Genomic DNA, 22,298 nt, shown 5'->3' with positions numbered 1-22,298 from the left:
TTACAGATGTTGAAGCATTAATGTAAATAAACTCATAAATATTAATGGAATTGCAAAGTATAAATAAATTAATTTTTTACTCAAAATTAATAAATAACGTTAACGGTCGACGCATCACGTAACGTAAACACACGGTAATTATCTTGTTTTTAATGGTTTTTATCTCGCCCATCTAGACCTTACCAGAGACCCATTAAATACGAAATATCCACCCAGACCGGTGGCGGTAGATTAATAGTAATGCATGTGGGCACAAACGACAATAATGACAACAATAATTTGCGGCGCGGCGCAAAGCGAGCTTAATGTTGGCAACAATGGCGGCAAAAATTTTCGAATTTCGACGAAAAGCTCGGCCGTAATCACAAAATGGCTTCCCCCAACGATCGAACAGTGGAACGACGCTTGTTTACAAACGATAGAGAGAGAGAGAGAGAGAAGGAGGGAGCTTCCCCACAGGAGTGACAAAGAGAGACGACTGCAACGTGTACCGGTCGGAAGATAGCAAAGCGTCAGTCGGCGGCAAAGATGTGCGCCAAACGAGGAGAGAAGAGAGCGAGAGAGACGCCGCCTTCCTGAAGGAAGATGCAATCGAAAATGACACCAAAACAAACGAAAACGACGATTAGGCGTGGTTCACACTCACCAGCGTCGTCGGTAATCGGTGTATCCCACTGCACTGCACAGACGACAGTAAAGTGTAATCCACTGAGGGAATCCGGAGTGATACACAAAGGCAAAACACCACTGCACACTACCACTACTCACACTACCACACTGCACACCCAGTGTAATTCAGAAACGGTCACGCGGACTGACACAACACACTAGATCAACTCAAAAAAATAATAATAATGGTGAAATGTTGTTGTCACCGCACTATCCTCTGCTCACACGCACTGCTCGCAACAGAGACAAGGCAGCGAACTGGTGGACGACACTCCGGAACGGAGCCGACTGCCTGCGGAGCTTGCCGAACCAATAACAAAGCACGCTCGCTCGAACACGGCCAACTACGAAAGAATCGAAGAGGTGAAACGGGCGAAGTTGCAATCTTTGAGACTGGGTGGATTTTTCACCCAAAAACAGCCGGAACAGCCGGAATGGACAGATGTGGCGTTATCTTGAGATAGAGACGGTATTTTTGGGGAGCAACAGCGCACTGGATTGCCGAATCAAAGCTCATCCGGTGACGACGGAACTGTTTTAATAGAAACTAGCGTTTCTGCTCTACAACGGAATTTAAGTGGTTTGCATTTAAGGAGTCTAAATTGAAGATGAATACAATGAAAACTTACACAGGGTGAATCGCAAACAAGTCTTATTGCGTTTTATTTCAATTAAACTACGAGTATGTACTCTTTCTTACTGATTGATTAAGCAAACAGATTTTACTTAGTACCGGGCCAGATTGGTACCATCAAAGTGAAATTTTGGGGAATTGTATCGATATTAATGTTTGTTCGCTATTAAATATTTGAGGACTGAAAAATCAAATGTTTTAAATAGTACTGAGTGATATTAGTACAGTTAAGTATAATAATTTAAGATATAATTTCACGATGTTTATTTTTCCTATGATGTCCAAAATTTTTAAATTTTGCTAGTTTAGAAAGGATTGTAATTTTGTAAGAGCAAAAGAATTGAATGCATATTTAAGTAGTACCGGATTAGATTAATACCGTTGAATCAAAACTTTGATTACTTACTTCTATAATACCTATGTATTGTTATTTTCTAAAGTGTTTATAAATACGTTATTCAATATGTATTTAGTTTAGAAAAATCAAGTTAAATAAAGTTAGACAGATTTTTAAATAGTACTGGGCCAAATTGTTATATGTAGTAGTAAATATAATTTTTGCAGTAACTTTTTAAAAGAGGTAACACTTATGTAATATGTACTTTAACATCGAGCGATCAAATTAATTTGTAATCGAGTCATCCATGGATTTGAATCCGTATGTCTTTTGCGACTGATATGTCGAGATCTAACCTTTGTTTCGCGCTGTGATTATTGGAGCATGAAGTTCAAGTAACGACATATGATTTCGGATTCATGGATAACTCGATTACAAATTAATTTGATCGCTCTCTATTTCTATTAAATATTTGACGCTAATACGTCAGTCTATTAATGAAATAAATTAAATATGTAGTACTAGTTATGTAGTAGGCCTTACTAGTACCGTTACTTGTAAGTGGAAAATTTAAGAATTAAAAGTATGTAATTAAAACGATGTAAAACGTATTGACACTGAACTTTACTCAATGAATTCTCTAAGTAAATATATTTTTATTTAACTGTTGTGTTGGTCATAAGTTTATTTATGGTTTGTTATATAAGTACAATTTATGTGCAGTTTTTTTTAAACACATATTACATATTAGTTATCGAATATTAAATGTTTTTATTACATATCCCCAATATTAATAATTGCTATTGAAATATGACCCTTAGTATTTGTAACCTGAAAAGTCACAGTTTTTTGAGTTGTCCGAGGTCATGTCAATACAAAATAAATACTAAATAACTACGTACTAGCTATTCAGAAAACTCCCGTGACATTTGCTGTCATTTGCGATTTCATATGTAATTTTTTTTAGTTTATTTCATAAGTATTAGCCACCTAATACTTTAATTGGCTGTACATAGGACCGAATCATCCTAATATAACCGACCCAAATTCCAAAAGATTATCATTAATTATATCATTTTGGGAACTCGAAATGTCAAACATGTTTGTGTTTGGTGTTTAAGGTAACAAACTTTTCTGAGATGCACAGCTAGGTTAAATGAACAACTTTTCTTAATGACATTTTTTTCAATTTGCTTTTTTTATTATGCTGAACTAAACTCTGTTTCCACTGTTGAAGAGCCACTGTTCGTATCTGTAATTATTAATACCAAGCTAATAAAGATTTGTAGCTGCCTTAGCTGCCGCCTTTATAATTTAGAAATCCGGTGAATCTCACACAGTGGTTCTTCAAATTGAAAAAATTATTACTAGAAAATTATAACACATACTAAAAAATGTTACTAGAATAATAGTATATTATGATACAAGTTTATAAGGAAGCCTTTAAAGCACGCGCGACGAGTTTAAGAGCACGGCGCGTAGCGGAGTGCTTTTAACGTCGCAAGTGCTTTAAAGGCCCTTATAAACATGTAGCATACGCTATTTTTTATTATACCTGCACTACAATCCGAAAATTATAACACAAAAAAGTAAATTGAAATACCTTTTCCGAAGTAATCTGTGTCATTAATCGTTGATGGTCACTTGTTGTTGTTTCGTTGCTATTATAAATTGTGTATAAACGTCTATTTACCATTGTTCAAAATATAGGTAAATTTGTTGTTACCTAAGCGACCTTAAAGTTTTAGTATTTTAAGGGCCCTTTTTCGCACGCATTTTAGTGTCAAAAACAGAGATTATGATTCAGGTATAATAAAATACATTTTTGTCTATTTCTTTACACCGGAGAAGTTTGTTACCTTATCTACCCCAAATACCCTGTATGTAGTTAACTTCCCAAAATTTAATTTAATTAAACTGAGAATTTTTTCTCGATTAAAATCTCACTTATGGAAGCATGGTCCATAATATTTTAACAAATACACATGAAAACTAACAAGAATTTTCTGAAAAAGTGGAAATACATATGTACTTACTTCAATTTTTTATCTGTTAACTATAGAAAAGTTTATATTCGTGAATTCTTAAGAAAAACCTAACAATATTCTTTAACTTTTAATGAGGTTTTTCTTTCAGATAGTTCAATAGTGAAACACTGAATAGAAAATTTTAAGTTTTATTTTTCCATGGAATTTCTGATAAGGTCAGTTAAGCCTTAATACTTGTGATGTCCGATATGAAATATTTTATGTTGATACGAAATTCCATTTGAAAAATCAGATAGGTTTTGCATCATTTACACCAAAACAGAAGCCATGAAACATATTACATATTTTATTTTGAAATGTGAAAAATGATTAATTACAAATAACTTAGTGTAATTTTTATTTGTCCAGTAATTATTATTAACAATCTAATTAAAACATGTTTTGTTAAACACATAATCTCAGTGTTTTGAAAAAGGAATTTTTTGTGTGAAATTTTAAAAAATATACAAGTCATGGACGAAATGGTAGTCAAGAAATTACGAACTATGTACTTGGATTCTTTTTCTAAATTGAATTTGAAAGATAATTAAAAAAATATATTATTCATTTTTTGAGACTTAATTTTTATTCTTATCTTGACTTTCCACCATTACAAATGCTGGGTACAATGCAGTCCAAATATTTTTCAGTGTTCTGAAAGGTATGCAATTGCTTTTGGAAATAAGTACATACACATAATTAGCTGTGTCACTTGCATAGTAAGTACCTGAAAAGAAGCGACCAGTGTATGTTTGTAGTGACCGTGACTTTGTTAGACGTCATACTCGTATCTTACTTTCTCAACTTTGTCATTAAATTTATTGGTTTTATTAATTAAAATGTAAATATAGAACATGACTCACTTAGTATGCCACACTGTGATAAAGTACTTTTACACGATGATTTGTTGACATTTGCTTGTTAAGCCAATAATGCTGTTTGTCTCTAGTTTAGCCGTCCGAAGTTGGTAAACCAAGAAAATTTCCTAAACAACTAGATACTTCTTTTGGACGATCAAGAACTTTGTACAAAAAAAAAAAAAAATAATTTATGAAAATCTAAAAAATAACCAAATAGATGTTTCATTAAAATCAAAACTGTGAACAAAAATTCAAAACGATGTGGCAAAGATAACATTTATTTAACAAATAAAAAATATGTACATATTTGAAAAATTTTGAAAGTCAAAAATTAAGTTCACACATCGATCATTGATCATTTTGCACTCGCAATTTGCTACCGAAGTAAAGAAAATAGAAAATCAACATCCGATAGATAAAGTACTTGGTAGTGTTCGTTATTGCTTTCACCACTGTACATATTAATTTTAGGAACAAATGTAATTTAGAAGAACTAAATATGAACATCACAACATTGTGACTTTCAGCTGGTTACCTAATTTACACGACAGCAGCACAAAAATAATGCTACCTAATTTATATCTTGAAGTTTTATTTTTTCTTTCTGTAAAAATTTTGTTTTAATTTGTTGTAATTACACAACGCACGGAATTACAACAATTGCAACGCTCGTGCGTGTAAACTTCCCACATAGTAAAAAAGTAGTTTTTCAGACACATGTTGCATAAATATCTACAAATTTTTATCCTTAGAAATAAAAGAGAGCGATAATAATTAATGCATGACCGTTGATCCTACCAGTTCACATCAGTGACATCACAATGCCCCGGTAGCCAGCCACTTCACCCCTATCTGGACACGTGACCAGACCATATGGGCCTAGATTATAGCACACAATAATAAAGCGAATTCATCCTATAGCGTGACGTGGCAGTTGTTAAACAGTAGAACCCCATCGTTTCTGACACCACTACGACAAATTGGGCTACCACATTTTTTTAAGGGAAACACGGTTTATAACAGTCATCTCGTCTGCTACCCCTACATCCATTTTATTATCCCTTAATTGAACCAAGTTAAATAAACTGAATTATTTCTGTGTTTGTAAAGCAACTTCGAAGGCGTAGACATGAACAAATAAATAATTAACAGCTTTTTAAAGAAAAAACAGGACCGTGCTAAACTGTTAAGTATTTTTGAATATTTGCGAACTGTGATTTGCAATCTGTTAACGAAGATGACCAATTAGCGAGATGGTGATGTCATTATTGCTGAACAATGCGTTGCGTTGTATTGTTCGTTCAGAACAAATGCTGTAAAGGGACAAGAATTTTCCTGTAACCTCTCGTGAAAAAATGTAATCAAGATAATTTATGACACTTTTAAACTCATGCACAAGATAAACTTTGTAAATAGAGAAATATAATTCAAGAAACATAAAAACTTTTTACTTAACACTTCCATAAATACTTTCCTCGCTCTGTCAACAGTAACTGCGGCACCTCGTCGCTAATTAATTTTTTTCTTAGACACTCTTAATTGTTGAACAGGTGATGCAGAATACCATAACGACTGTTTGCCATCGCACTGTAAATAATTCGGAATGTGACCTTCCTTGACTCGTGGACGACCGACACTTTTAAATATACGCACCAGTACTATATTTGCTTCTTTACAACAAATGTGAATTACAGTTTACAAAATTACAAATAGAGATTACAATATTTGTAATAGATTTTTATCTGACTATTCTTGTGACTACACCAAACAGTTTGTAGCATATTCAAATAATTTCTAAAACCCAGTACAATTAAATAGAAAGAGCTAAAACAAATTGACACAGATTACTTAAGTTTCTATTAACGACACCTTTATCTTAAATTAACTGGTTTAATTTAATAGTGACAATTATTTTCACTCAAGTTAACTGTAAAAAATCCTATAAGTGGTAATAAAATATGTTTCTAATTATGTAATAAATGTTTCGTTGATTACGTCAAAAATATACACTGACAGCCAAGTTAAGTAAAATAACTGAAGTGTTCCTCAGAGTTCCATCTCAGGACCGTTACTTTATTCAACTTTTTATGCTTGTACCTATAACATTACGACATGTATGAAATCAGATCGTACGCAGATACACTTCAGAATTCCTGTTTATGGTTTATTTGCAACATTTGTAAACAAGATCACATATCGCACAAGTTGAAAGGAGCAGCATAACTAGTTGTACTTACGAGAAATATTCATATCTATCTAGTTATCTAAGAAGAGTATTCATCTTCACATGGCTTCTGTTTTCGCACAATGTAACTCGAACAAGATTCCACACTTACTCGTAGAGTCATAGGAATATATCCCGTTAGTATTATTCCTACAGTTCGCTCTAGTTTTCTTCTAGAGTGTGTAGTAATATAAGTTCTTTTAGTATTTATTGGAACAAAGAAAGTACTCTCAGAGAAGAGTACAACAGAAATGGCTACATAAAAGGTCTTCAAATAATTCCATTACCAAAAGTGTCCACGCATTTATCCAAGCGGAACGGAACGAAATTAATAAATCGGGTGTTTTTTAAAATTTCACCTCGTAGTAGGCGTTGAAAAGTCAATTGTGAACGCACCACCCGTCAGTCTGTCAATTCTGTCCTGTCATCAACTTAACCTGAACCTCACTTTTTGGGTTGGTGATAAACAATAAATTTTCATCAAATGAGCTTTTATTAATTACAATAAACATTTAACAATAAGTGATCAAAATGGTCCAGGCACGCTCGAACTCTTCACCCAATTCCATTTGTGACATTTCTTAACACATGGTTAAAGTAATTCATTTCATTAATTTTTTCCACTATTATGTACTGCAATTCATCCAGGTTGTCTACAGGCTGCTTTAAATACGGCTACAAAAAGAAATCACATGGCGTGAGATCACAGGATCTGGGAGGATAACGTATCGGTGTGTTCCGACTAATAATCCGCTCGTTGAAGAATTCTCCTATTAGATTTAAGATGTCTTGCGTTGTGTACGCAGTGGCCCCTTCTTATTGGAAAAAATAACATCTGAGTTTACCATCATGTAGATCTTCGAAAAGGATTATAAAAGTTCTTCTCGATATCTTTGTGCGTTCGCAGTGCCTGAAACAATCTTGTAAATGTTTCAACAAATAAACTCTTTTGTCTTACAATTTTACCTTCACAAAAGTATGGCCCAAGTATTCTACGCCAGGATCTCTATCCTAAAATTAGGCTTTTCCGAGCTTCATCTGTGCAGAAAGTTTTTTCTAATAAATCGTCGATGAAAATTGTCATAATACATATAATGCAACACAACGGTCGCAAACTCCTTGGGATACTCTTCAAAACAATCTTGGATTGAGTACTGGCCATACTCCATAAGCTCGATGGCCGTTTCTAATGTAAAGTTCGAGAGCATTTCACGTTCTGAAAAATAAGAGTATTTAGTTAAAATTATTTAAACATACACTGTACCGTACTCGTATTTTACTAATGGAATACACAATTTTTCAAATTGCAGATTAAAAACACAAACAACGGAAAAAGTGAGGTTAGATTTAAACAGCTGATTCGTGATCTGTAATCCGCGATGCGTTCACAATCGACTCTTCAACGCCTTGAACAGGTGAAATCTAAAAAAAAACACTCGATAATTACTACTCTTATTACTGATTATGTACTAATTATTATTAATTGTGCTGGGTTGTCTTGGTTCGTAACGAAATTTACCGCACTTAGGTACCTTTGTTTATAGGACGTACGCAACATTTTCGTCTTTTCGTTTTTTCTTTGCCATATTCAGTTAATAGTGCTGTACGGCAAATATACCTTCTCCAAAGCTCGACATTTTCTCGACTAGGTGTAAACAAGTGTAACTCAATTCCGTAATTACACGTGAGCCGATTAGATTCGGTTCGGTAAGCTATTCGATTCGGTTCGATTCAAATTGATTTGGCTACAGTAGGCAATAAGGTACATAAACAAAAAACTAGAGACATGTGAAATAGAAAACATACCGAAGTCGGAAAAGACATCCAGGAAAGTATTGGTCCACTATCTAGACAATAGGAAGAACCAAATCTACATGTAGTGGTCCATCAGGCTCACTTTAAAAGTAGATTAAAATCTTTGCCAAAAAAAAAGATGAAGAAAAACATTATGCTGATGTGTATGTTAGACCCTGAAAATTTAATATATATTTTTGACAATAGGTTTTATCAAAGCTTTTGATTGCTTATCATATGCTATTTATTGTTCGGAAAATGATGGCCTTGTTGCTCCTGCAGTATCTCAAGGTTCCACATTGTGTCCAATGTTATATTATATGTAAGTACCACATATTTTTTACCTGAAGTAAACAATTTATTCTGTTAATGCTTCCATGGATTGGCGGACTTACCTGTAGAAGCATTCATTAACAGAAAAATGCAGTCGTGAGCTAACTAATTTCTTGCTAATAAATTGTATTTGAAGGAAATGAAAATCGCAAATGTGACATTCAAAGGTGATACGTACCTTTCGATTATGTAAGCTCCATAATGGTTGTTGTGATGTGAGTTTGTTTTGTGTATCGTTTTCTTTTTGTCAGGGCTTATAATTGGGCGTCTGTTAGCCGTCGATAATAATAATAAATTTTTTAGCATTTTTGTAGATTCAGAATGCAATCCTCTTCGCGGTATTGCAAATAATTTGTCTACGTCTATTAGGGGAACAACTCTCTTCTCGCAAATGGTGTAGTTGAAGACTAAATAGGTTGTTCACATAAGACTTTGAATAATGACAAAAAAAGCTACATAGATGCCCCAAAATATATTTTAACTGACAAGAATTTCACTTTGTCTATTTTGCAATTTTCAAATGTCAAAACTGAGTAGTTTTCAGAGCATTTTTTTTGAAAAATAAAATTTTACTTATCTTACGAAATATAAAAGAATATGCAAATTATAATTTTGAAAATATTGACATTTGATGTATTTTTTTTTTATTATTGTTGTTAATACTTCTTATTTTATTTTCTTTATTGATTTGATTTTGTCTTAATCTTTTCTGCATATTCGACATTTTATTAATTTTTAAAATTTGCCTCATTATGTTATGTAAATTTAGCTAGTTACTTTGATATTAATTACTTAATTAATCAATTAAAAGTAATGTTATTACTGTTATTACTATTATTATCAACATGGTTATTGAATGCACAGTTAAATACTATTTTCAACATAATATGTATATCTACATTTAAGCAACTTTTTATATCTTCAAAAGTATCCTAATAAACATTGCAACTACATTTCAATTTTGGTAATTGTTCACTTTAACTACTTCTGGAATTTTCGCGTTTTTTCTGGCTAGACAGCCTCAGGGCGTCCTCCTAGATCGTGTCCCACCATTCAAACCTTGTGCAAATGCCTTTTTCTCTCTCTTGCTGTGTTTCAAGGTAGCGTCAAGGTCGCGCCAAGTCTTAGTATAACTGAAGGGTAAGGAAAATTTTCATTTGCACAAGGTTTGACTGGTGGGAAACGATGTAGGAGGACGTCCTCAGACTGTCTAGCCAGAAAAAACGCGAAAATTCCAGAAGTAGTTAAAGTGAACAATTACCTCAATTTTTGTCGCTGTTACTGTCGAAAAGTGCGATGATGAGAATTTTATTTTTTTTTTTTATATTAACAATTGAATCCAAAAATATTGAGTTGTTTAACTGAATATTTAACTCCTGTGTGCGAACGGTGTGTACTCACTTATTCACATCATTGTAATGTTTTTATATGGAGCGGCAAGCATAAATTTTATTTTATGTTTATTAAATGTAACATGTGTTCAATTGAAAAGTTCATCGAATTGGCTATCTTTGTCGCTATCTTTATCTAACCAACTTAATTTACGATGTTGTTGTCTCTTAAAAAATAAAGTCAACGCCAATTCGATGAACTTTTCAATTGAACACCTGTTAGTAAATGTATCATGATTTCAAAATTTCCATGTCCTTTGAGTGTCAATTAACTTAATTATCAACAGTTACAAATGGCCCAGTCTCGCAGAACAAGTGTCACATCATAACTTTTAATTAGTTTATTCCAATTAAGAATCCATTAAACACAAATTTTACTTCCGTACTTGACTTTTAACACCCACACCATTATTATTACTACTATTGTTGTTTTTCTTGTTGCCGTTGTTGTTATTGGTTTTTTAATTGCAGGCCGTAACTGTCGTTATTTGAACAATATCTCGGCAAATTCGCAGCAATACAATTACAAAATTGTGCGGCCGCGATTTGTTATAATATTTATCGATGCAATAAAGTTTAATTGGCACGCGTCATGTAAATAACTGTTAAATGCGGCATGACATAAACGGCAAAACGCGAATCTTGTAGTGTAGATAGTGTATACGTGCAACAATTGAGACATGCCCCTCTAACATCGACTCAAAGACCCGACAAGAGTTCTTACGTAAGCTTTCGAATAAAACGTATCGTTTAATAGCTGTCAAATAATTTTCTCCATTGTGTGGTTGTACAGTCGACGCCAGAACTAATGTCTCGGTAATTGTCAGGAATTTTTAACATCTTCATGGACCGCGTTTAAGCCGACATATTTCCAGAGTTAATAAAATGCATTCTCTCAGAACGCTGCAACTTTTATGACAGTAATCTTGCTGCACACGGTGCACTTTGTCCTAACGTGCAGTAAGTAATGGAATTTAAGTAGACAACTAGACCGACCAGATAAACATGCTGTACGATGTCATACTTTAATGGATTTGAAGTGACACTTATGATTACCTAAATTTCGAATGTGCTTGTTTAAAACGCAAAACAAGAGCGGAATTATAGATAAAACGATAGTGATTTACTGAAATAATGAACCTACTAAACGTGGTTTATATTTGAGTTTATTTGACTTACGTGAAGCTTTATGATCATTTTTAAATATAACGTTATCCTACGTTGGATCTTCAATCAATTTTAATTATCAAAGTGAGCCGCTACTAAATCTTGCATGTAATAACAACACAGATTATTTTATCTGAAGTGCCGTGGAGTGAAAAGCATGTACAAATTAATGTATGTTTGCAATAGTGCAACTCATTTGATTTGTGAATTTTGAACAATAACCTGACTCAAGCTGGTAGATGTAATTTTGAGTCTTTTTAACCAAAGGTCGAATGATTTGTTTTCTGGGTGGAATAATGTAAAAATGTGTACCTACGGGTACCTAAGTGCCTAGTTAAACATTTTGCTAATAAAGACTTACAACAAATGACAATTAAATCGCTAGAAATTAAAGGTCACATGGTACGAGTAAATGTGTTACAATGTAATGTAATTTATTTTAATGCAGCTACATTTTATGAGTGCTTTTTATCGACACAAAAAGGGATACGAAAGCATGTTATTATACTTTCTAATTGCTGTGCTTTACTAGATATATTTAACGCTTTTATCAGATTTGTTAAAAGTTCAATAACAGCAAATTGAAAATTTCTAAGGAATTTAAGATCTGTTATTAAATCATTGTAACATTTAAGTACGTCTAGCGTCTTTGTAATATTCTGCAATAATATTTTAATAAAAATGTACGCTTATTGTTGTTGGCAATGACTATGACCATGACCATATTACGTTCCCAACGCAGTCATATAAAAAAAATTAACAAAATTATCTGATTAAAACGTACTCGTATTGCTTTATCAAATTTATATCATTTCCTGGAATAATTCTAAATAAAAACAATAAAAAGAAATATCATCTAAAACAAAAAACTTGTAAGAATTTGTTATCAACGACTGTGTGATTAAGGCCTTATTATGTCATTCATTTCTGGTTAAATTTAATTTCATTTCTGCATACAGTCTCAATATACAGTAGTACCTCGTTAATCCGGACTAATTAAAACCGGACGCATCCGGATTACTAAAAAATCCGGATTATTGGATAATTCGAGTAAATACACAAGAATCGGTTATTTAGAACGTAAAATAATGTTTATTATTAAAGTAGGAATACCAACAAGTAAAACTATTGAATACATAATTATGAATGATAATATAGGTATGTAATTTAAAAGAAATTTGTAATTTTTGTTTGATACAATCTATCATTTTTCATGAAAAATGCCTTCTCGTGAAGCCTCTGCAAAACCGTTACTTCTGAAGGCGGTACATCATTTTCTTTCGCCCACTCTAAGGCAACATTTAAAGCCTTCACTGCTTCTTCGTTCTTAATCTTTCTTCTAACTGGTTCTTGTTCATCGTCGTCGGAATCGTGTTGGTTATTCTCTTCTAAAGGGAGTAAATTTTCATCTCCGCAAATCCAGGACTGTACTTCAACTTCTGTCAACACTTCTCCTCCAGTCTGTTTTAACATAGAAGAAACTAAATGGATATCCTGTCTTGCAGAAATGATCTGTGATTTTAAAACGCTTAGAGGTAAATGGTCTTCGTTTTCATATTCGTCGTGATCAGTGACTTCAGAATTCAATATTTTTTTCCATGATTTGGATATCGTAACTGGGGAAATACTTTGCCATGCATGGGAAAGCCAAAAGACAGCATCTCTTAAAGTTAGGGACTTTATGCACTTAGAAATGTCATCTTCATCGGATGATAAAATATGACTCAACAAACTTTTTCGATACGCTAGTTTGGTTAACTGAATAATGTTTTGGTCGAGAGGTTGAATGGTGGCAGTTGTGTTTGGGGGAAGAAACATAATTGTGAATTCTCCCGTCTCTGTATCAATGTTTTCTTCTCCTGGACAATGACATGTGGCGTTATCCATTAGTAGCAATGCCTTTTCATCCAAACTTTGAGTTTTCAGGAAGCTTCTTACTTGTTTGACAAAGTTTTGGAGCCACTCACGAAAGATATCTGACGTCATCCAAGCATTTTTTGATGATTTGTAATCGACCGGTAAATCCACATTTTTAAATGCTCTAGGATGTTTCGATTTTCCTATCACTAGAGGTTTTATTTTATGTGAACCATCACTATTTGTACACAACAAAAAGGTAATCCTTTCTTTGGCAACTTTTCTACCAGGCGCTGTCTTTTCATGAGAATCTACCACCGTTTTGTCGGGAAGCATTTTCCAGAAGAGTGCAGATTCATCACAATTGTAGATCTGCGCAGGAACGACACCTAGTGCCAATATTTTCTCTTTGAATTTTGACAGAAAAGGAGAAACAGCAGGTTCATTACTTGACAACTTTTCTCCACAAACTCGAAGTCTTCTCAAACCATGTCTAGATTTAAATTTTGACAACCATCCTCTACTTGCTACGAAGTTGTCCCTGCCATAAACTTCTGCATAAATTTTTTTCGCCATGGCAGCGAGAATGACAAAAGAAACGGGAATATGTCTGGACCTTTGTGTGCGAAACCAATTATATAATCGTTTTTCCATTTCCGGGTATTCCGCCTGCCTTAATGTTTTCCTAGTAGGGATTTGTTGGTAACAATTGCCAACAAACTTTTCTATTTTCGATTTATTTTTCTTAATGTCGGAAATTGTCGACGTCCCAACATTATATTTTGCTGCGAGACTCGCACCACTCACACCAAACTCTAGTTTCTTCAAAATTTCATGTTTTTCTTTTATGTTTAAAGTTACGTGCTTTCTCTTTGGTGCCATATTGCATACTGCCTGTTGCAGACAGGTTAAAACAAGTAAATTCCGTTTATTCTAAATGAAGTGTAACAATCCGGATTACTGAAACTGGTCATATCCGGACTACAAGGTACACAATGGCAAAAATAGGAGGTCCGATTTACTGGATCATCCGGACTATTGGATGTTCGGATTAACGAGGTATTACTGTACTCCTCACAACTAAATTCAATCTCATGACGCTTTGCAAGTATGTAATAAGTAATATTAAGCCACTAGATAACTACATATGTGCAAAAAAAGATAAAACGTCAAATATCATTTCCAGCAAAAATGGATTTTAAATAAATTCTAAAATTTATTATGTCACACGTGAGATAACTCTTTATTAGAACACTCGTGTGATTACACGGCTCGATCCTCGTGTAACTGTCACACTCGCATTATAATAATACCTTTATCCCACTAGCAACACAAATCACTACATTCAGAAAAATTAAGTGTGTCCTAAATTTTGCCATGAGTAGCTGGCTTGGTAGAAACATTTCATTGTGTGGTTTTAAACTAAAAACGAAAATGTAAAAATTTAAAAAGTTTTTACAACACTTAAGAAAAACTTTATTTTATAGTTAAAAAAAAAATCTTCCTTTGCAATACACTGTAACAAAAATGTGTTTTTTGTTCGACACTGTCAGAATTTGAGAATTTTCTCCTATGTGAACGGATTTTGATAAATGTGAAAACTTGTCAAAACGAAACGTCAAATTAATTTTAAAGATTTTAAGCGATTTGGAGCCTTTAAGGGAGTCGTTGAACAAAAAAACGTTAAATTCAACTCGTTCTTGTGTAAATTGGACTTTTTAATCTGGCTTACTCATACCAAGAAAGCCCAATTTACACACGAACTCGTTAAATAAATAACTATTATTTGCCAATTGTGTTAGTTTCCATTTATTTTTGTTAAGTAACTCTCAATTTTTTTATTTAATATTTTGTAATTTCTAAATTTGGATATTTTTTTTTGGTTTTTAAATGAAAAACTAATATCTGCGTTTTATAGAATACTTTCGAATATTCTACTTGCTTCTTGTGTGTTTTAAAGCAACTTTTATTATTTTTTACTACAAAATTTACACAAATGCATTAAAATGATACATAAATTATAAACCATGTAGCTGAAGATAACACTTCCGTAGAATTAGTACCATTGCATAAACAATGCAAACGTGTACATAAGCAACAACTTTGCAAAATATTATGTTACATGTAAGGATCCTTTTCAATAAGCTTTCATGTATGATTTTTCAAAACTAAATCTCTATTTTAATAATTTCTCGAGTTATGTTCCCCCAATTTTCACGTCAATTTATTTTTCCCTTTTGACATTTGAGAAAAAAACGCTTATAAATTCGAAACTGTTTCCAAAAACACTTAAACGACCTTCATACAACCATGAACTACATGTCTGCCTCAGTCCATTAATCACGTTGTATTCAACAAAAGAAGTGTAGGAGAGCGCTCCCCAAAAACTCATCAATTTCAACTGGTAATACAATAAAAAATAAATAACGTATTTTATAATCAGAACCCCTCAAGTTAAAATTATGCCTTATTTATCCTTGAAAAATTATATAAATCGCTTACATAACAGCGGAAACGCCTAAAACTGTCCTCGCATAAAAAAAATAAGAGTCGTTCGATCCTGACATTTTTATTGTGGTACTTTTAAGGAAATTAGCGGAAAAATAGCCAATTTCAAACAAAAATACCTAAACTAGTTTTAAGTGTAAACCTTCAGCTCGATAAAACTGAAAAGTTAATGATTAATTTGAAGAGGTACAATAGAAATTTTCCCCAGAAGTGTATTAATAATGGACAGACGATCCAATAGCGCGTTCCTCTTCACAATTTAATAATTTAAAAATTCCTACGATTGCATGTTCGGAAAGAATTTGTAATGAATAGGTTTTCAGAGTCATTATAGCCAGCCAGTCATGAAACCCAAAATTAGTAGTTTCTCGGCTAATAATAATTAGTTGGAGCAACTTTTTGCCTCTTTTCTATTATTTATTTTGCCGTTAATGTGCATCATGAATGTAGGACCCCGGGTCAAATGATAATTAAGCACTTAACCGTTTAAATTCGTGCATTACAAACACATTAAACGACTAAATCATCGGTGACGGAAAATTCGAGCCAGACAAGCATTTAAATTACAAATAATTACCGTAGCGTTAGTGTAAATGTAAATAACACCGGTGCGCGGCACGTAACATTAATGCCATAAATTAGCCATTGAACTTTTATTTAAAGCGTCGATTGTGTTATTTAATAAACGAATAAAGAACGCTCGCCTCGTCGTCCATTAATCAATGATGCCTCATCATTGTTTGAAGAGCGGCGATTTTATGGTGGCAACGGCGGATGATGAGCAGATTAACTCCTGCTGTACAGCAGGAGCGGATTAACCGCCGGTGTACAGCAGGAGTACAGAAACGGCGATGCTAATACAGATTTGTCGGCGTTTGCACTGCTAATGAAAGATAATGCTCTTGACACATATTGCAGTCGATCCGTCCCGGGTCGTCCTTTTGTCTCCTGAAACGGTCGATCCTCCGCAAAACCAAAAACCATAAAGTGAAGACACCATAATTAGATCCGCATTCAGAGCGGGGCTTCCAAACACGAAATTAATTTTTCGTTTAATTAGGGCGAGTGTATTCAGCGAACGGCGCTTTCATCTTGGACAATTAAGCGTGGCGTTTTTGTACTATTTTAGAAAATGGAATCGGTAGAGTAGTCCGACAAAAGCGCCGCATCAAATTATTTGATTGTGGTTTTTTGTCAAATCGAACGGGGGAAAATGTTTATGGCTATTGGCGGCCGTGGCCTTTGGAAAAGCAAAATCCCACAGTTATGTGGATTTTAATGACTCGGAATAATAGCCAACTAATAACACTGGTAATTAAATGGAAATAAACGTTTTTCTTATCAATCTTTTACATTTTTGATTAAGAAATCAACTCATGTAACTGTATATTTTTTTAAGTTTACTGCTGCCACAGCTTTTTCAAAATAGTAAATACCAATTTTATTAGACGTTTTAATTTTAAATTCAAATCTAGACTAAACGTAACTAATCGTTAAATTAAAAACAATGACTTTGAAGTTTATTTTTATCTAACATTAAATTTTAATTTGATTTTTGTTTTACACTTAAAATAAAATCGAATTTTTGCATAAATTTTAATTTTGTCAGATATGCCCTTACATTCTCCTCTAACATACGAGTATGACGAAGAAAATAGACAAAATATGAGGTCTTCGCGTACTTAGTAAGTTACTAGGAAGTACATGGATTTATTTCATTCTTCGGCTATATGGTAAATCCACTTTTGTTTATCAAGTAGCAATAGCGTTTCCTGTATCTCGATCAAAATCTCAAAAAATAGTTCGTTTAAAATCCAGATGAAAATATAAAATTTTAAAGAAATTTGTAACTTTTAATTTCTTTGGCTAAATGTGTATGGGTGTTTTTACCAAAAGCATCAAAAATGTTCTTAATAAGGGAAAAGATTATTTTAAAATTTTAAAATTTGGAAAAAAGTATAAAGATAGAAAAAACAATATGTACATAATTGTTGTAATATTTATTACAGTACTAAAAGATCTAGAAATAAAAAGAAACGCACAAGAAAGTAGTAAAACTGGTCATTGAATCCTTTGCAGTGTATGAAAGTGAAGAACTAAGTGGAAGGTACAAAAAGGAAGGAAGATAAAAAAAAATTATGAATGAGAAGAAAACTTAAAATGATGACAATTGAGACAGAAAGAAAAAGAAGGAGAAAAGAAATGTACAATTAAAATAATAAGTAATAAATAATAATTATAATATTATTAATATTATTGAAATTCAAAAAGGTATATTATTATACTCATGTCACATCGTGAGGAAGTTCCTTAACATTGACACAGAACATAATACACAACAAAGTCAAAATGCGGAGGCGAGACGCCGGTAATTATGTTGATAAGCACTGCACTATTACTTGATAGTAATATCCGTAATAGTGTATGTACTCCGGCAAAATTGCCGTGCCGCCGGGTGGAGGTGGGATAGTGTATAATAAAACACAAAAAAGTCAAAATGTGGAGGCGAGACGCCGGTAATTATGTTGATAAGCACTGCACTATTACTTGATAGTATTATCCGTAATAGTGTATGTACTCCGGCAAAATTGCCGTGCCGCCGGGTGAGACATGAGATATCATGCTGATATCAATAATATACATGTTGAAAAAGAAAGTAATAAACTAAATAAATAAAAAGCATATTAAGGAGAAAGAATTTGTAATCGAATGTAGAGCTAAAAATAATAAGATCCAAGACGAGGAAAAACAGAAAGGCAAGAGAAATTAGAAGAGTACGCCAACAGAAAAGGAGCAAAAAAAATATACATATAACAAAAAATTCTTTGAAAATCCAAAAACATTTAATAAAATGGAAGAAGGATGTATACAAAATAAGATATCGTAATAGGAATGGTTACGTAAGTTTTTGCAGGCACTAAAGAAGAAAACCAATGGAAGTTGAAAAGTACATTATTGGAAGTTGTAAGAAGTAAAAAGAAATAATTAGAATGGGAAGAGAAAGAATAGGTACAAGGAAATTTCACATAAAAAATCTCTCATTTTGTTTTCCTTTTCATAAATCGTGCACATTGACTCAGATAAGTCGAACATTTGCAGATAAACAAGCACAATTCTTATTATTTGCTTATCAAGTAAAAAAAGTCCAAATAAGATCTAACGTAGAGTCTTGGAATTTTAAAAATTAGGTACATATGTACTTTGTAAAAGCATTTGATTTTCTATTTTATCTTCTTATTCTTTTGTTTTATTTCTTTTATCAACACAGCCTAATCTTAAAATTTTTAAATCCCCGATTGATTTAATCACTTAAAAAATAAGATCAATTGATTTAAATCTGCTTGTAGTAATTTAGTAAAGATTGACTTTTATGTTCGCACATCAAATCTTTTACCATTTATTTAATCGCCTTATCTGTAATATGATTATTTTATGTTCTAATAAGTACTTAAAAATTGTGTGAACTATTTTCCTTATTTTTTGCTTTTAAAATACATGTTCCCATTTTAATTACTTTATCTCGATAATACCAAAAAGCATATAACTGCACTGCTCCAATAAATAAATCATTCTCTGTAATACCTGGAAAATAATGCAATTTCCGTTACTACATTGTTTTATTTTAATGTTTGTTTACTACTGCGAAATACATAAACTTCAAATGCATATTATAACACTTTTGCATCCTTGATTTTTTATGTACCCTATAAAGAATAAAAATATTATGCCTGAAAGATACTCGTAAAAATAAATGTCATTGTCGCAACTTAACCTACTTATTTAAACTGTCATAATCGCAGATTGTTATCTGTTCATATTTCAAGATTGCAGGTTAATGTACTGAATTAAGATTAAGTTCCTCATTTTGTCATTTGTCATTTTTTGATTTGGTGTAGAAGCAACGAATAACTGATTAAGAAAATGTGGATGGTCTCTTAAAGTGATAAAATTCCAGCTTATCTTGTTGTCAGAAAAAAAACGAGATAAAATCTAAACATATTAAGTCAAGGTACGTTTAGTAAAATGCCAAACCAACCAACAATTTGCATCCATTTAATCTGAAACCTAGCAATTTGCAGTGTTTGCTTGCAGACACCTCTTCAAGAAATTCAACACGAAAAAGTCGACACTGAAAAGCGATCAGTCATTATTTTCACGCCACCAGTTTATCTAAAGCTGAACCAATTAATTAACCTGAGAGCATTTTTCAGTTTATCCTCCCGAATTTATCTCGCTCAATTACACAATCTGTACATTTCCGGCTTTATCAGAAACGATGACAAAATTAAACCATCTACACGAGATAAGATTAATTTGTCATTTCTCGTTACGCTCTGCCAAGCAGTTGTTGAAATCCCACGATAAAAAATAGGTCAATACTGAAGCTTCTTTTGTGCTTTATCCGTTCTGTCGTTCGCTGCTATCCGAGCTTTTTAATCAATTGTCGTATGGCAGCCTGATTAATTAGACGAGAAAAATAAATAACGCACTGAATAACATTTCAACTGGGAATCTGCATGTCACACAACGAAATAATCACAATAATTATAATGCACGTTCGATAATGTATTCTGTGCACAGAGGGACGTGGAATTATGCAACAAGTTATTAAACCTAATGGACAGCTGAATGATATTATAAAATATGAAAACCCGATGAATTCGCTAATAAACCGTAATGCATCTCTGCGATCACGCTTCTGTAATGAATTCCCTGTTAACCCAAACAGGCAAAATTGCCGGCTGAAATTTTTATGCGGGTATCAGACCACTCGCTGCACAGTAAAAATTCTATAATTGATGCACGCTACCACTAAATCACCGATATTGACCACACCATTGTTCTGTAAACATTTTTAATGTACCGTACCACAGCATTAACCGGAAACGATAATCATTGTACTAGGCTAAAATCGATTCGTAGCTTGATTCATACGAGTTTTGGTTGTCATCAATTGTCAACTCAAAAGTAGGTCACATCTGTCATTTACGTTCGACCACAGTCGATTAATTACAGGAAAGTGTTCTCTCGAGATAGAACGAGAATAGAATAAGAAAAGGTGAGCAAGGATTTTGGGCAAGGAAAAAAATGAGCTAGAGATGGTCGTGAGTTCTTTTTTTTATACTACGTCGATGTCATAATTATGTTGACAAACAAAGGAAATAAAGGAAAAGGATAACAGTTAAGAGTACTTATATGAAGGAAAAAGTAAAGTCTAAATATGCTGAAAAGTAAAAGAAGAAAAAATTGCAAAAAGGTAGATTAAAAGAGTCATCTGAGAAAGAACGGGAAAAAGAGACGGAACAACTGAAGGAATACTTACACAAAAAAACAGCACAAACTAAATAGAATATAACATGTTTTTGAACAAAGTAAATAAATACCGAATAAAATATAAATACCTAAGCGGTTGAAGGGAAGGTAAGACATGAAAAAATGAAACGAAAAAAGTATTTAAAGAAAATTAGTATTGAAAGAAAATACGACAAAATTGGTAAATAGGAAAAATGACGACAACTACAAAGCAAAAATCGCCATATTTTCTTAAACTTAACAACTGAAGATTAAAGAGACATTATTATGACATAAAGCAAAGCCAATTAAAATACATTCTAGTCAAAAGAGAAGAAAAAAGCGAACCTAATGTATGGTAAACATTAAAACTTCTCAGCAAAGATGTAGATGTAAAAGAAGGAAAAGCTTCAAATGAATAAATACATAAAAAATCGCATAGCGAAAATAGTTATTTATTTAACGAGTTCGTGTGTAAATTGAGCTTTTTTTGGTATGAGTGGGCCAGATTAAAATACGAGTGAAACGAGCGTTTTAAAGGCCTACGAGTGCCAAAAAAAGTCCAATTTACACAAGAACGAGTTGAATACAACGTTTTTTTGTTCGACGACCTCCTTAAAGGCTTCAAATCGCTTAAAATCTGTAAAATTAACTTGACGTTTCGTTTTGACAAGTTGTCACATTTATCAAAATCCGTTCACATAGGGGAAAATTCTCAAATTCTGAGAGTGTCGAACAAAATAATTGTTTTTCTATAAATGAATCAAAAAATTGATATTCACGCATAGTTATCGATGCGTGAAGTGGGTCATTTTCTTTTACATTGTTAGTACTATACTACCTACATAACAGTGTGTGAAATGCGATTTCACGCACATACCTTTTTCTGTTTTTCACTTCAAGCACTGTTTTTTATTAGTTACCTAGCAACGTTGTCACTGATTGAGATACATACTTTAGATTTCCTTCAAAAATTTGAATTTTAAAATTAAGTTTTGAAAGCAATTATAGAAAAACTATCGTGTATATTTCGTGCGTGAAGATGTTTTTTGTACATTCAAAGGATTTTACTGCTTCGACCTGCGTCTCGGCTTAAAAGACCTTTTCATGCACAAAAAACACTCTCTTCACGCATTTAATATAAAAATAACTATTACATATATCAGTATAGAATATACATATCATATCTTTTATTTACTAATTAC

General features: G+C 32.8%; 1 protein-coding gene and 1 long non-coding RNA gene across 9 annotated transcripts in view; both read right to left on the bottom strand.

Moving 5' to 3' along the window:
• Positions 1 to 947, bottom strand: part of sbb (scribbler) — a 148,815-nt gene extending 147,868 nt beyond the window's left edge. For 5 of the 8 annotated variants that reach the window (XM_069039852.1, XM_069039850.1, XM_069039853.1 and 2 more), the window contains exon 1: positions 647 to 946. The gene's annotated coding sequence lies outside the window, so the exon portion shown is untranslated. Of the gene's footprint in view, positions 1 to 646 lie in introns of all 8 variants that reach the window. The other 3 variants (XM_069039858.1, XM_069039857.1, XM_069039855.1) reach the window with 2 other exon arrangements.
• A 6,240-nt stretch (positions 948 to 7,187) lies between these two features.
• Positions 7,188 to 9,561, bottom strand: LOC138123868 (uncharacterized). The gene is made up of 5 exons (XR_011156928.1): positions 8,558 to 9,561; positions 8,284 to 8,496; positions 8,021 to 8,173; positions 7,718 to 7,967; positions 7,188 to 7,661 (listed from the first exon to the last, which is right to left on the bottom strand). It is a non-coding gene; the product is annotated as an uncharacterized lncRNA (long non-coding RNA).
• Positions 9,562 to 22,298: the final 12,737 nt, after the last annotated feature.

Source organism: Tenebrio molitor, chromosome 2 (assembly GCF_963966145.1).
Source record: "Tenebrio molitor chromosome 2, icTenMoli1.1, whole genome shotgun sequence".
NCBI lineage: Eukaryota > Metazoa > Arthropoda > Insecta > Coleoptera > Tenebrionidae > Tenebrio > Tenebrio molitor.
Note: the sequence above shows the minus strand (reverse complement) of the source record. Positions and strands in the feature narration are given on the sequence as shown.